Source organism: Hemicordylus capensis, chromosome 6, assembly GCF_027244095.1.
Source record: "Hemicordylus capensis ecotype Gifberg chromosome 6, rHemCap1.1.pri, whole genome shotgun sequence".
In the NCBI taxonomy this organism is placed as follows: Eukaryota; Metazoa; Chordata; class Lepidosauria; order Squamata; family Cordylidae; genus Hemicordylus; species Hemicordylus capensis.
This window is the reverse complement of record NC_069662.1, coordinates 62,172,001-62,185,946: the sequence shown is the minus strand read 5'-3', so window position 1 is coordinate 62,185,946 and position 13,946 is coordinate 62,172,001. Positions and strand designations below refer to the sequence as shown.

The 13,946-nt window shown below is 39.4% G+C and overlaps 1 protein-coding gene across 15 annotated transcripts in view; it reads right to left on the bottom strand.

The window, feature by feature from the left end:
• The window catches only part of SLC20A2 (solute carrier family 20 member 2), a 120,266-nt gene that overhangs the window by 91,535 nt on the left and 14,785 nt on the right, over positions 1-13,946 (bottom strand). Inside the window, exon 1 of one of the 15 annotated variants that reach the window (XM_053260300.1) lies at positions 4,127-4,278. The exons of the other annotated variants lie outside the window; for them this stretch is intronic. The gene's annotated coding sequence lies outside the window, so the exon portion shown is untranslated. Of the gene's footprint in view, positions 1-4,126; positions 4,279-13,946 lie in introns of those variants that run through there. 15 annotated transcript variants of the gene reach the window in all.

The following is a 13,946-nucleotide window of genomic DNA, read 5'->3' as shown; positions in this document are numbered from 1 at the left end:
GAGACCAGTATGGTGTCTTGTACTGCCATGGTGTACCCTACCTGCACTAAGGCTGAGCGCTCAAATTTCATGTGCAGAGTTGGAGCCACTCTGGATCTGGATGGAGGAGGGGGCCCTGGGAGAGTGGTTGTGTCAGTAAGGAAGAGGCCATGGAGGTCAAGTTGACAATGTCAAGAGTAAGAAAAAAAGAGAAGGGAGCAGAGAAATAACTAGCCCGAGTCGGTAAATGAGCAGAGCTCTTTCATAGCACTGTCTCTCGAGCAAGACAGGACCGGACGTGGGGGTTCTGGCACCACCTAGCTAACTACCGGAAACTAGCCAGCTTACATTTAATTGGATCCTGTCTCAAGAGCATGTGAAGGCTGATAACCCCCACCCACTGTGGAAAAACAAGTGTATGCAGTGGCAATCCCAAGTGTGCGCTCTCTGATCACTCCTAAAAGCCTTAGAAAGACTGAGGAAGAGCCCCTCAGGAAATAAATTGGAAGGAAGTCTGAGTGGGGATGCATTCTTCTCCAAATCTCCATTCTCTTTTGAAGAGGCTAACTGAGGGTGAGCAAGTGTCACATAAAACACAAGCCTTCTTCCCATGTGCAGACAGAAAGACAAATAGGATTTAGGCCCTTCCTCCTCCACTTAATGTTGGAGACCACATTCCTTATCATGGAAGAGAGGCCTATTCTAACTATGCTCTTTCCCTTGAGTGCTGAAAAAGATGTTCCTTAGCAAAGTGAATTTTAATTTTAACTAGCGATATGCCTGGACTGGTCCAGAGGCCATTCTAAAGGCCCCCAGACCGGTCCGGACCGGTCCAGACCTGGACGGTTGGGTTCAGGGGGGTTGCTTTAAGAGCGGGGGGAGGGTTTACTTACCCCTCCCACTGCTTTCCTGCTCTGGCGCCCATAATTTTAGTAGTAATTGGGGCGGCAGAATACCTCCCTGCCGCCACTCCCCCCTTTCGCTATGAAAAGCTGCCAGGAGTCCTCTGTGTTGTGCGCGCTTCACGTCTCTGTGAGGCCAAATTATTCTGCACACAACAATTATACTTGCTTGTGCAGGATGTACAATTTATCAACTGTAGGAAAGTTCTGCTAGAACTGGATTTAAAGCCCAGGCTGGACACCCAAACTCAAGGAAAATATTCTGCAGAGTAATATACAGAAATATTACATTGAAAGGTTTTGCAGCTAATTTGAATGAATTTGACACAGTGTAATTAGAATTTGCATGATACAAGCCTACCAGTTGGTGCTGGCATCTTTTTCAGTTTTGGAAGATTTAACATTTGAGTTTATTATGGTTGGTCTCTAACACATAACAGAATTGCAGCTTCTACGGACAGTTATTTGGGATGTATGCATACATTTTTCCTTCAAGAACCTTTCCTTCAAGAACTGTTCTGTCAACTCTGCTGTGGTATTCTCTCTGAACAACAACTTGTTTCCATTAATGCCCACAATCCATCTTCTCCAAACTCAGAACCTTGCTCCTTCCATGACCTGCAGCTCTCTCTCTTGGAAACATCTTGCCACTTTCTCCTCAGAGTCCAATTTCTAACTTCAGTTCAGCTCTTAGCTCAGTTGCCCCCGTCCCCAATAATCCATGGCTCACTTCATTCGATATTTTAGTTCATGCTCTTATGTAGCTGAATACCTCTGTTGAATTGGCTCATTTTGTCTGCTATGAATCCATCCTTCCCTCTTTCCCCTTTTGCCATCTACCCAGTTCAACAACACTACTACATCACCAGGATCCAGATTTATAGAAATCCCTAGCAACTATCTTTGATGTCCTACAACACTGCCTTACCCTCTTCCTTAAATTATACAACTGAAGTGATTTGCTCTTATCTTTTCCACTCTCCTCCTCCCTCTTCCAGCTCTTCCTCAACCTGTTGTTCTCCTCATAACATTTTAACAAATTGACTATTCTATTGCCTTAGTCATAAGCCCTTTACATGCCCCCTTGATTCTATCCCCATCTAGTTGCCATCTCCTGTACCCATTCCTCCTCTTCACCACCTCCTTACTCCAGCTCCTTCTTTACACTCTACTACTTCCTCCATTCTCAAAAAGCTATCCTTTGTCCCATTCTGCCTCTTATCACCCAATTTCCCTTCCATCCTTTGCTGCCAGATTGCTAAAGCAAACTTACTTTCATTGTTCCCACTCTCTCCCATCCAACTTCTCTCTATTCCCTTACAATCTGCCCTCTGAACTGCACTGAAGTTGCCCTGATCAGAATCACTGATGCCCTAACCGCTTTGGGATTATTTTTAAAGAAAGGTGATATATAAATTTAACAACAAACAAACAATAAAAATAAATAAGCTCTCTACTTCACTTATCTTCCTTGATCTCTAAAAGTGTGCAGTCAAGTCGATTTCAACTCCTGGCGCCCACAGAGCCTGTGGTTTTCTTTGGTAGAATACAGAAGGGGTTTATGATTGCCTCCTCCCGAGCAGTGTGAGATCATACCTTTCAGCATCTTCCTATATCACTGCTGCCCGATATAGTACAAGTGGGGATTCAAACTGGCAACCTTCTGCTTGTTAGTCAAGCGTTTCCCCACTGCGCCACTTAAGGTGTGATCTCTACAGCCTCTGAAATAGCTGTGTAAACTCTCCTGCATGCTTCACTTGGTTTTTCTGACTCTGTCCTCAGCTGCTTCTCTTCCTATCTAATCAACAAGGTCCCTCAGGAATCTCTCATCAGTCTTCCACTATTCTCCACACACTGTCCCTGGATGACCTCACTGCATATCATGATTTTTAGTACCATCTATATACTTATAACCCCCAGATCTGCCACTGAAATTTCTTCCTCCATCCAATCCCACATCTCCGATTAATTGTCTGACATTTTGCTTAAATGTTTCATTAACATCTCAAACTAAATAACTTCAAGACTAAATATCTCCTCTTTCCTCCCAAGCCCACCTCTCCTCATATGCTTGCTGTATCTACTACACCTTGGGCATATTATCTTAGATGGCTCTCACTTCTTTGCTCTACATATTCAGTTCATCAGAATGTTATGACACTTCCTTTTGCAACACTGCAGATAAACACCCTTTCCTCTGATCCTTCCTCACCTCTGGTTCACATTTTGATCATTTGCCACTTTGACAATGGCAACCTCCTCCTCTGGTTTTCCACTGTCACACTCTAGCTTCCTCATCCCAATCTAGACTTCTGCTGGTAGAACAATTTATCTCTCTCAGTGCTCTAACCTGCAGTGTACTCCTTAAATCCCTACAATGGCTCCAGGTCAACCCGCAGTTTCATCACAAATTCCTGTCCTTAACTTCAAAGACTTCCATGGCCAAATCCCAGGGTAATCAACCAAAATCACCAAGGGGGGGGGGGAGAGGCAGTTTAAACATCACATTTTCTATTTACTCTTAAATATGTGTACATAACCATACAAACAAATTGTTTAACACAGAAAGGAACATTCTGCTTAGTCTATCCCTTCTCCATTGTCTTATAATGATCTTGCCCTCCTCCAATCCAACTCCACAAAAATGTACATCTCCTCAAGCAGAAGCAAGGGCTGTTAGTATTTCTTGGACAGTTCAATGTTCTCCCTGAGACAGAGAATAAGCATCCATGTTCTCTGATTAATAAGTAGTCAGAAAAGTAGCCATAAATGTATAGGAACAGAATACTGACTGACAATTGCAGAGATCAGGTGGCTGCTAGGCATGAAACAGGGGTAATAGGTCACCCATATGGATCAACGATGACTTGCTAGTCCTAGATACCTGTGACGACTTGCTAGTCCTTGTCTTTTTGCTAATCTGAAATGCACATCAATGCTATACAATAATAATTATAGTTCATAACATTTTTATTCAGGTTTACCTGAACATCAGGCAAGTCTGAAAACATGAAAAGAAAGAAAGAAACCTTAATATTACTAACAATAACCTGCCGGCCACATGAAACTGCCACAGGAATTTCAGATCTTTAAAATGCCACAAATTTGACCTCAAGAAATACTAATTTTGTACCAGACATCTCGTTATCCACTACACAAACCCCATAAAACTAACTAGATCAACTCCAAGTTTTCCAGAGGGACTCTCTTTCACACACTCATGCAAAGGCAGCAAGTTGCATTACCTATGGGATTCCAGATATCCTCTTCTACCTAAGAACAGCAGGCTGCAGTAGAGCTGATCCAACAGAAAGCTTAATTTGCTTTTATAGAACTCCAGGTTGAGAATTTCTCACTCAAGTTTATCCTTCATGTACAGCTAGTACAGCGAGATCAATGAAAGAGCTGCTCCTGTGTGTTGGCATGGCATCCTTATCAAGCCAGCTATCCCCTCCTCCTAGAGGGAGGAGTCGGGACCCTGATCTGCAACTGCCAGGAACCACAAGAAACTGCAGATTTATGAAAGAATCCATAAAGCCTGTGGGCTGACCTCAGTACAAACAGTCAGCCCTTGAATCCACCTGCAGATTATGTGTTTTGTTTTTGCTTTTCTTTAAAAGAGAGCTTCCATCAACTGGTAATGATTGGTCCCATGCTTTAACATGTCTTACATTACCTCACAAACTCTAATCTCTTACTATCCCCCTTTCCCTCTTTCATTACTTTGACTGTAAACTTTTAGGCAGTGACTTGGCTGTAATATTATGTAAAGTGCTTACTTAAAGTACTATTGTATTTGAATAATAATAATTTCCAGATCACAAGTCTATTAAACATCTGCCAAGCCTCAATGGTTTTAAAAACAGAAGCCAACTAGAGGATTCCCTTTAATAACAAGAAATAAAATGGAAGTCTTTTTTAAAAAATTAAGGAAGGTAAAATTATTACCCCAGCAAAAACACAGACACAGATTTAGAGGAGATGCTTGTAAAACGCTTGATCCTTTTGACCACCCAACCACTATATCCAAGGAAAAGGAAATACAAAGACACAAAAGGTAAAGAATCAAGCAAGACACTTGAAGAGCCAAGTTAAGAATCCAAGGGAACTGCAACTTACTGCCAGCCAGCACCAAAATACTCTACACAAAGGAAATAAGCAACTACAAGAGTGAATTTTAATAGGTTATCCTTAAATTTCCTCTGTGATGGAATTTAGGGCAAACCCTGCTGAGCTATTTACATATAGCAGTTTCATTACCAGCAGTTCTTTGCCAATGTTCCAGAGATAGTCACTCCAGCATGCACATGCATGAACTCCATGCTGAAGAATCTTAACCCCTACAATAGTCAAAAGGCCCTGAACAGTGAACTTTACCCCACAGAAAACTAAGTAGCAAATGTACATTTGGATATTTGGTACAGGCTACTTAAAGCAAAAACCACCAATTAGTAAGTGTTCATTTTCCTTATTTTTTCAACTTACCAACTGATGTCAACTGGCATCTCACTATAATTACTGTACAGAAGCCCACTGAAAAATATTGATGCTTAGGAGAGGCAAATGTATGCCAAACATTTGCTATCTCTAACTATGTGGAACCTCCTATACAAAATCCCATACTGTGCTGAAAGACAGAAACTTTGTTCCTAATTGACAGTAACTCCTCCAGACTTCAGTCTTAGTTTAAAACTGATGAAATCCTGTGCTTTAATTTTCATATACAGATATTAGTTCTGTAACATGTATTACATTCTATTTTTTTAGTATTAAATAATTATCTGCAATCAAATTGAGCTTGTAATGTCAGACACAAGCAAGTCAGTTAAATGATAATGCCTTCCTTCCCAAAGAGTAAACTCATAATAAAGTATTTAATTTAAAAATAGACCTTAGATTATTAAAGTAGTTCTAGGCAAATTACAGTCCTACATTGTTCCGACTTACATGTATAAAACCTGCTAGAAGATGAAGTAAGATGAAAGATTATACTCCAACATATAAGTACCTAAATTTGTCTTCATTGTCTTTTATGAAGTAATCATAAAAGGATTACTTCATCTATCAATTACCCGTTTGCTTTATAGAGCAAGTTTAATTGCAAGGATAACCCATTAAAATTCACTCTTGTAGTTGCTTATGTCCTTTGCAGAGCAAGTTTAATTGCAAGTCATCTTGCAGGACAAACATTGGTATCTTGCATTTAAAAATCACACTACTTCAGCAACTAAGTCGCCCGAAGCAAGATCTTAGATATATATGCCGCAAACTGGCTATATATGAGCAGGGTTTTTTTTTTTTACACACATACCTCCCCCCCCCCAAAAAAAAACCCTTTGCTGGAGTAAGATCTTCTATGTACTAATAAGCCAGTATTACCTGGAGTTTAAGAAAGTTGACCACAATTCAAAAATATTATATTTCTTTCTTGCCAAAATACTTTTGCCAGAATGGAGATATTGCCCCACTATTACAAAACTGCAAACTTGCCAGATAGCCAAGCCCTTCATTATTTTTTTTCTTCCTTAAAATAAAAGGTGTACTTTTTAAAAAAAAATTACAGAAGTTTTCATAAGAGAACGAACTACATGAACACTCACTCAATGCTTCCAACCTGTTTTAAACAGAGAAAAAGAGAAGCCAAGCAATTTGTTTTGAGCAACACTGCCTTGCTAGTCACAAATACATCCCTAATGTCTAAAATAGATACACTATCATTTTCATCTCAGGAGCCAAGATCTCAAGCAAAGTGAACTGTTCTACAACTTACAGAGAAATCTCCAGATAGTACTGTCAACACTCAGAAGCATCAACCAGGAGTTTACATTCAAGATGAAAACCTGCTTCTTAACAGAAGGCTTTGCTGGGAGTGGACACTGATAAATACAGCACAGTGTCATGATTACACTAGTTAAACAAACCAATCCCAATGAGAGAAAAAAATTAAACAGTTTCTTTTGATCCATCTTCATCCCCCTGCTCACCTCCATACAAGCACATGGATTTAAGGGGGAAATTTTAATTTTGCCTCTAAATTTGATTTTTTTAAAAGCCCACTTCTACCAAAAAAAAGGGGGGGGGAAGAATAGTGCTTCCCAAATTGCAAAAGTTCAATATGCCAAAGTATATATATATATATGTAGAAAAATAAGAAAACTGAACAGTGCTTTCATTATTAATAAAAACTTTGTTAGCTGCCCCATAAACTGTTCTCTGGGCAGCTTTTATTGGATTTTAAAAATCCAATAAAAACACACCACACAAAACAAAAAATACAATACACAAAACATTTTACATTTTTTTAAAAAAAATCAGTTTTAAAAAGACTGAGTAAACAGAAATGGCCATCTAAAAGAACAAAGTGATGGTGCCAGGCAAGCCTCACTGGGGAGGCTATTCCATGAATGGGGTGCCACCACCAAAAAGGCGTTCTCTCTAGTAGCCACCCATCTCACCTCATTTCTTGACTTGAACTAGATTACACAAAGGTAAGAAAACATTTATTTCTGCAGAAGTTGGAAACATGCATGTTACAAATATTTGTATTTTAGTCAGAACTCTTCCAGCTGAATATAGGGAGAAAGGACTGGAATAGACAATTATATAAAAGCAGATGTATATGAAAAGATAGGAGATTATGCCTTATCTATGAAATACCTGCTATGGTGTCATACTGCAGTCTCAGTTATTTAACCTACTATTTCCATCACAAACTGAAATTCTGTCAGCCTAGTTTACCCTTCTTAGATATCCCATAAAGTTGTTTCATACTGAATATTTCAACAAGTATGTTTAACAGCAATAATGCTGTTAGAATGGACACCTGACAACACAATGTTCAAACTCAAATTCAATGGCAAGTTGTTACACCTCCAAAGGTTAACACATTGTTCTGCCTCAAGTACTTTTATATACAACACTCAGCAATTTTGAGACAGACTGCCTATTCCTAGTTTAATTTGGATACCCTAATCTAAACATGCACTTTAACAAATGCACTGCATGCCTTAATAGGTCTTTACTCATACCACCTCTCACATAATTAGGCCAAACCCATGCACTACTGCACATCAGTGTAAATTTGTGGCAACAGCAAAGTCCTTTGAACTAATTGGTTGATTCTAAAAGGTGTTTATGAAAAGTGTTACCTTCTCATGACTGAGCTGTTTTACACTTCATACTATAGAACTGTATGAGAAAAAGAACTTAAAATCCAAAGATGTTCTTATGAAAGCACAACTGCTAGAGAGTCTGCTTTACTCATTAAGATGGCATGTATAAACCACACAATTTTCACTTCAAAGCAATGGTCTTCAACCTTTCCAGCCCTGGGATCCCACCTATAACATGGGGCTCACATCTGAATCACCATGCATGTGGTTCTCTGCCCATATTTTTCCTTTCTCCCAACCCAGAATTGTGTATGAGGCATTCTTCAAGTTCTTCTCCACACAGCTGGATCAGGGCATAAGCTGCATACAAGTTGAGATGTGCAAGTCAGCATTCTCTGAGACATCACAAGATACATACTTATGGGGCTGTTCACTGCAACCTGTGTTAGAAGTAGCAAGCAATCTGAATTATGAACCCCAATATCCTCCAAGGTGCACTGTTGGGATTGTATTCTATGATGAATACTCTTGTTAGCATGCCCTACCTTATGTCATGTTATAGCCCATCAGCTGAAGACCAATACTTTAAAAGGTACACTGGTTTTTTTTTAATGCAGGTGTAATTTACTTTGATTCTTCTACAGACTTTGAGCTTGAGCCTTCCAGCTGTTGGAAACAATTCTTCAACCATCCACTGCTGACATTAAATCCCTGATGGAGTCATCCTTCCATCAAGAGAGTGAGAAAACCTTGTCCTGAACCTAAATTCCCATAAGCCTCAACTCATTCTTCTGGTCATTAAATCCTGTGACTGAACCAACAATCACAAGATACAATGTTACTAGAAAACACATTTGTTTGGTTTGAAAGGATGTGTTTAATTCTAACCAATTGAGACATAGCCTCTAACCACATGAATCTACTTAGTCCTCTAATAGAGGCACTGTGGGAAGCCTCTAAGAAGTTCCCACAGACAACAGCTATCAAGGGTTAGTTTTATCCTTAAAATTACTACGTGTACAGTCAAAATAAAACTAAATGTTTACAGCAAAGAGCAAGCAATGAATGGAAATATTTTATAAGTGCATCATTATCACAGACTCCAAGACATGGGAAAGTATATGTACTCAGCAAGAGACATTTTCCAGTAATACAGCATAAAAGTATAAAGCAGGTTTGTCACTTCAGAGAACACACACACACAAAAACAGAGATCAACACCAACCTTACTCATCATTCAGCAGATGCATTTGTAAATCATGTAGATCATTCAGCAGATATATTTACCAAAATGAATACAAGATGTGTACTGCTGTTAATACTTGGTCAACTTGTTTTCAACACATTTTCACATGAAGAAATTATTCAATATATACTGGATTGCTATTATAATACAAATACCCAAGTTTAAAACAGTTTAAGTGTCACCCTAACAAACTGACTCTGCACCATGTGTGCTGCTTCTATCACAAACTGAAAAGAACTAGAGAACATTAAACAAAAAAAGGTTCAAGGATCAGCTTAAACAAAGAGGTCTACAGGCAGCAACAAAAAATCATCAAGGTGGGAGTCAGTCTGATCTCTCAGGACAGATCTCCCAGGACAGTGAGTTCCATAGCCTAAATACTTCAACAGAGGGGGCCCTTCAACATTTCTATGACTGTAGTGAAGATGATGCTGGAATGGAATCCATTATTATTGTAATAGGGTGTTTGAAGTTTGTGTGTTTTAGAAAACTGTTTAAGCTAATGGCACAGTGGGGAAGTACCTTGCCTAGGGAGCAAGAGGTTGCTGGTTTGAATCCCTGCTGGTGTGTTTCCCAGACTATGGGAAACATCCATATTGTGCAGCAGTGATATAGGAAGATGCTGAAAGGAATCATCTCATGCTGTGCAGGAGATGGCATTGGTAAATCCCTCCTGTATTCTACCAAAGAAAACCGCATGGCTCTGTGGTTGCCACCGACCCGACGGCAAAACTTTACCTTTACTGGAGACTAACTTGGCAGAGTGTTTAAAAATAGTGGGCAATATCCAGACAAAACTAGTCATGACTAACTTGTCCCACTGATGTCAATAGGGCTGACTAGTTTGGATGTTGCTCAGGAACTCCATCAAAATATTTTGGGTTGGAGAGATTAGAGAGGAGACAGCTGTAAGCCCCTGGTCAGCAAGTAGTTTCATGCGCACGCCTTCCAAGAGCAGATTGCCAACATGTCCCATTGCAACAACCAGATTCCCTTCTACTACAGGACAACTGGGGAATCAGATGGTAGGGCTTGGGGGACTAGATTTGTCCCTAGAAGCCTCCAGTTGTCAATTCCTTCTACAGGTCTTATCTAGACCAGGATCCTACTTCTTTTAGTATCATAAATAAATAAATAAATAAATAAATAAATAAAGAAAGAAAGAAAGAAAGAAAGAAAGAAAGAAAGAAAGAAAGAAAGAAAGAAAGAAAGATCCAGCATCCTAAAAAAAAATCACCAAAAAAAGTTGGTGCTAAAAAGCAAGTAAGTAGGATCCCGGAGTTAATAACAACTCCGGGATCCTACTTATTTGCTTTTTAGCACCAAGGTTTTTTGGTGGGTTTTTTTTTAGGATGCTGGTATACAGCTTCAGTGCTAGAGAAACAATTTCCAAACAGCATTTCTCAAACTATGCAATTCATTCTACACCTTAACCCATAAGGAGACCAGCTGTCACTTGCTCTCTCAGAATATTCAACAGTTAAAGTTCTCCTGAAGTATAATACAATGATTAATGCCAAATAGCTGGACTGGTTTGACACCAAGTCTGTAGATGGCAAGTCACCAGATTAGGAGTTTATGCCACACACCTTTTTAGTCATCTCATTTTCATGGCAGGAGAAGCTGGTCTTGCAGAATATCTCCCTTCTAGCAGCAATTCTTTGCAACCCATTCCAACAATATGGGCTGGTAGCACATGTGAAATGAAGAGGGGTGAACCAGGAATGTGTGCATCAGAACATCCCAAAAAACCACCACTGCTGTAGGGCCGTTCATGTGGATGGCTCCAAAACACATGCTTCAAATTTATGCTTCTTCTTGTGCTGTCGAGCCGTAACATTTGAACTGGCCCAGTGTTTGTTACTGTTGATTAATATGCCTAGAGATTAATATGCCTTACTGTTGATTAATAACAGGTGTATCTCTACATACATGTTTTATTTCAAGAAGCTGTGAGAAGTATACCTATGAATGTATTACTATATTTATGTATAGTGGTCAGAGTAGATTCCAGACATACAGGTGGGATCCAGAGAAGCACAGTGTTCCCTCCATGGACTTTTCCTCCACCTCTGCCCCATTCTCACAAATTTGCTCTTGAGATTAGGAGATGCTTCAGGATATGGTGTCAAGAGTTGCAGCAGGAGGCAGAAATCAGGGGAGTCGCATTCTGCAAGCAGAAGCACCTTTCCACTCCTGCAAGACACTTCTGGATGCCTCCTACAGTGTACGTAACAAATCTATCCCTTATGGTATAGTGCAAAGGCACCAGCTAAACACATTACCTCAAACATACCTTCATGCTTACAGTTACAGCAAAGGATGTAACAAGTCTCGATATGGAGACAACTAACTGTTGAATACCAAAAGCGTAAGCAAGAATGCAGAACACTGCAGGCAAAACACAGGATAGCTCACAGTCACACACTATAAGAAGGTTTACAGTAAATTTCGATCCTGTATATTTTTCACCAGTGAGTACCTCACAATGCACAACATTGAGGAAATTCTCTAAAATGTGCTCCATTGTTCTCATTGTGCCATTGTTAATGTTAGAAAGGCTTATCTGCACCAAATATTAGATAATAGATTCATTCTTGTGGAGGAGTAGTTCAAGAATACATAAGACAGACAATCTTGAGTGAATATATACATAGCACATATTCAACTGATACAGGTTTGAGCTTTACAAGAGACTTCAAAATGACCACGAAAATGCTTTGCACAGTTTAAAATCATCTAAATACAGTGCAATTGGTTCAGAAAATTGTACTTCATACCCTTGACCCAACATAGCAGGCCACTCCCCACGCCACTCTCACACAAATATTTAGCATTATGTAGCAAGGAGAGGAATTATCTAAAGCATCTTTTGGTAAACTAAACTTACACAAGTCACACACAATTACACATATCACAAGACTCAAATTTATTGTGGAGTAAGGCTTTATAGTTTAGAGTCCAATTCATAAAATAGATCTAGATCTGCCAAACAAGTATAAAGCTTCATATATCTGATGAAGTGGGTTCTAGTCTATGAATAAAGCTGTTAGACTTTAAGGCAGGCCTTGACAAATTTTCTTTGTATCTAGGAGCCAGTCAATGGACACTTGAGAAAAGTAGTGGATTTGGTGACGGACGTTGTAGAAGGAGAGGGTCAATGGGCTTCTCTTTATCCCCTTTACAACTAACATTCTTATAACAGAAACAGGGCTGCCTGGGACAAACATATTTTATTAAAGAACTCTGCCTCTGAATATCCTAGCCTAGGTGCCATAGTTAATATCTAAGCAGTTGACTCCCTGGTGCCTGGGATGTTTCAAACCTTGCTTTAAGGTGCCACATGAAACGGTTTTTGATGTAGCAGACTAACACAATGACCCCTCTGAAATGTAACTTACACAGTGACCATAAAGACTTTGGCTGGACATTCTAGAAAAACCAATGGAACTTACTTTCAAAAAAACTGGTTTGATTAGGCTATTGAAATTAGTTAACATGTATGATGGAACTCTTTCAGGGTCCCAGCTTTGAAAACAAGTTAGTTTTTCCTATATATGACTAGATTGTTCAGGTTCCAATACCCACTACAGCATGTTTTGGTGAGCCGATGCATTAGATCTAAACTTTGAGTCTAGTTGTGAAAAGAGTGCATAATTTCAAGCTCTGCTCAGTGGACAGCATTCAAACACTCACACTGCTAAGTCAAAACTTTGTCCAAAAGTTGTTAATGTGCGGGGCGGGGGGAGAATAATTAATCATTTGTGATTAATCATCTCAGGGATGTCCAAGCAGCTGATTGGCCCAATTTTAAAACAGTTTGTAAACACACCCTAGAGCAGTAGACAAAAACCATTTCTAAAGACATGCATTGGACTTGCAAGACATTGGCAGACAGGCTATTTGCTCAATTCTTAGTGGTTTAACAAATCCTTATGGGAGGAATAATTGTAAACTACTTGCTTATGTGTACAAAAGTTCATGTTTACTCCATAACAAGGATTATTTGAAAGTCTCTGGATGCTGCATGCTCCTATTAAAAAGATCTGCATATTGTGTGGAGTAAGATGTTCTATACACAAGAAAACAGCAGATTTTTCTGAAGCAATGGTAGACAATACAAAGGACTGTGCAGAGGGCATTGATGAAATTAAACTTAAAAAATCTTCCAGAATGCAAAGGAAAACACCACCATTCATAGGAGTTGGAGATTCAGGTTATTTAAGTGAAGAGTCTCTCAGATCCTGAAGTCACACTTCTCCACTTTGCTGATTTTCCTCTTAGGGATCGAGCTCAGAAACATTCCAAGTGTATAATGACAGCTTGAACCAGCATCTTGATTTTGTGCATCTTCATTCCAACTTGTCCCAGAGGCACTCCCCATCATGATACCTGTATCTCAAGAAGCAAAACAGGAAACATCACAGGAGTGAAGGATAGATAAAAACTTGCCTGAGTCTTGCATAAATCCCTATTTTTTAACATATATATTTTATAGGGGGAAAGTTATAATGAACCCCACATAACAGTGCACAGGTGTCATTTCTGCAACCAAAATTACAGTTTTAATTTTACCTTGATACAAGCTGTTCTGAATCAGCAGATGATGTTTCCTGCATCTAATTAAATAAAAACCACCACTGAAAGTTCTTTAACAGTTTTAGGAGGCAGCTTTAAGAGCAGCATGTAAGACAGACTAAGGCAGGC